Consider the following 478-nt stretch of genomic DNA (forward strand, 5'->3'; position numbering starts at 1 on the left):
TCCCTCACAGAGAGGCCAGGGCCTTCCTAGTGCCCTCACCTCTCTGAACCATGCCATACACTGCTGCAGGCGCTGGCTGCTCTGGGTCTTCACCAGGAGAGTTTCCTCGTAGGGCTTCTGGGTTTTCTGTGGACAAACAAGAGGTCTGTCCCTGGATACCCTGGGCAGCAGTACATGGGAGACAGATGGGGGCACCAGAGGGCTGGAGGCAGAGGACAGGAAAGTTAGCAGGGCTGGGCCAGAGCCTGAAGACACACCACAACACCTGCAGACTCACCACCATCAGAGATCTCAGAATTGTTTTCTTCTTCTCCTGAACTGTGTTGGACAAAGACTCCAGGACCACTTGGCGCATCTTGTTAAGGCTATCCAGCTCATCCTGGGGGCCAGAAGGGGCTCAACCACCACTCCCACCTCCCACACAGTCCAGGGCAGCAGGACCAGGGGCCACCTTACCTGCTGGCAGTCCTTCGCCTGC

General features: G+C 57.9%; 1 long non-coding RNA gene across 1 annotated transcript; it reads right to left on the reverse strand.

The window, feature by feature from the left end:
• Positions 1-36: 36 nt before the first annotated feature.
• On the reverse strand, positions 37-478 carry LOC103751398. The gene is made up of 3 exons (XR_608020.3): positions 457-478; positions 278-379; positions 37-126 (listed from the first exon to the last, which is right to left on the reverse strand). It is a non-coding gene; the product is annotated as an uncharacterized LOC103751398 (long non-coding RNA).

The sequence above is a fragment of the Nannospalax galili genome, unplaced genomic scaffold (genome assembly GCF_000622305.1).
Source record: "Nannospalax galili isolate Female #2095 unplaced genomic scaffold, S.galili_v1.0 Scaffold28268, whole genome shotgun sequence".
In the NCBI taxonomy this organism is placed as follows: domain Eukaryota; kingdom Metazoa; phylum Chordata; class Mammalia; order Rodentia; family Spalacidae; genus Nannospalax; species Nannospalax galili.